Genomic DNA, 2,038 nt, shown 5'->3' on the forward strand with positions numbered 1-2,038 from the left:
ATAACATGAGTAAAACATCAGGTTTCTCTACAGCATTTGGTGAGACAAGTGGGCCTTCTTTTATCTTCCATAAATGTAATCTTTCCCGGACCCCTTTATTATATAGCTCTTCAAGGAAAAAATATAAAGCACTTACAAAGGAGCCTCAAATACTCAAAGATGGTAGACTTCTGTAATATGGGCCATATACTAAAAGCAGCACGAAAACAGAGTGCAATAGGGTCCAAAAAACTTGAGTGACCCATGAGAGTATGCATGCAAGCCTATGGTATTCCAAACTAGAGATATACGCATGCAATTTTTGTTTTTAGGAGAGAATGTGCCTGCTGAAAAAAACATTATTTTTAAAAAGTGCATTGCAGAATATCAGGAATTTGCTGTGGGACACCTTGAAAACTTGCATACAGATTATGTGCACACACCTTACAGTCAGTTGTTGTGGCCCAGTGGTTAAGGTGATGGACTAGAAATCCATTGGGGTCTCCCCGCGCAGGTTCGAGTCCTACCGACAACGAGAATCTTTTTAACATCGGCTACAATTTCAGAAGTTAACCTTTAGTATTTCTTCCATGTCAGTTTTATAAATAGGTGGCTTATTTTGGTGTCACTATTGCCATATCACATATTTATTATCGCTCCCCCTTTCATATCTTTGCTATAACTCTCGTCCTTCATTAGCGCTGGTGCAAACGCTTCAAATTATTATACCCTGGCTCTCTCGGTCATACCTGTGCATGCACTTGAAACTTACTTTACCTATAAAAGAAGCAAATAGAGAAATAAAATAAAAGTGCTAGCTGGATTAGGCAAACACACTTCATAAAACTGCATTTTCTTTTCTATTCTCCCCCGTGTTACAAGCTTAACTGCTCCCTGTGTAATTTCTCTTAACCTGCTGTTCCTGGAAGCGAATTTCATCTACAAGCTCTTTCTGTGTTTTTTCCTAGTCTTTTCTTTCCCTTTTCTTAGTTTTGTAACTGTTCCTTTACGTGCTCTATTTAGGCGCCATTAATCTCATTTGAGCTCCTTGTACCTGCTGCTGTTTTCTCCACACCTCATACTGTCTTTTCCCTCTTTCTCTCTTTCTCTGCGGTTGGTGGCTACTTTCCAAAGCGTCTGATGCCCCAATGTTCCTTCGTCTTGTTGTCAGACGTGAATTTGAAAAGCAACAAAATTAACGAGCCTTTACCACTCACACATGGCAGAAGTTTATACTTTAATTCAATGAGCTAAGAAAAGTGTGTTGTGGGGCCCCTACGAGCCATGGTGCTTGCTTCATCATAATTAGGCATGCAGTCATTAGCCACAGCTCTGATTATGGGTCAATGAGGTCAGTTTCAATAATTCCTCAAAAACCTAACCATGCAGTCCCCCCTAACTGTAGTCATCTTGCTTTACTGCTGTTTGTGTGATTAGCTGGGAGGAGCTCACGGCAGCATCCTCCCAATAAAAGTGTAGATGGACCGTTCCTTAACTCTTTCTTGCTTCACATACAGATGGCTTGAGGAGGTACAGGGGAGATGCAGGTCTAATAAACAGAATAGAATATCTGCGCCGGGTGTGTTTCTCTGCATTGGTGTCCCATCACAGGCCCACCAGTGTATGTGTGATCTTTGACTCCTGCCAGTTCACAAGCAGGCGGCCAGGAAACGGTTTCAGCCTATCAACCACTGAGGAGATAAAGCTTTTGTCCACCCTCCCTTTTCTGATACCAATTGATCCTGAGTAACAGTACGCTTATTCACTTTACGAGCCCAACTACGTAGATGAGAGGACCTTTCCGCAGTAAACCTGAGAGCGGATACACCCTTCTTGCCCGACTTATCCTGTCCGTCATCATCAGAATCCACAGCTGGAGCCGTCGGCGTAACATACGGAGGCGGTGACCGATCTAACAAAGAAAAATCATCAATTTCATTATTAAGGACAGGATAAAGTGGTCGACGAATAGGAAACTGACCAGTAGTTTGCAAATTACGTTCCCGTTCCTCCCTTTCTTTCTTCTCCTGAGCCTCCTTTTCCTCAAGCTGTAAAGCCT

This window comes from Lissotriton vulgaris, unplaced genomic scaffold (genome assembly GCF_964263255.1).
Source record: "Lissotriton vulgaris unplaced genomic scaffold, aLisVul1.2 SCAFFOLD_301, whole genome shotgun sequence".
Taxonomy (NCBI): domain Eukaryota; kingdom Metazoa; phylum Chordata; class Amphibia; order Caudata; family Salamandridae; genus Lissotriton; species Lissotriton vulgaris.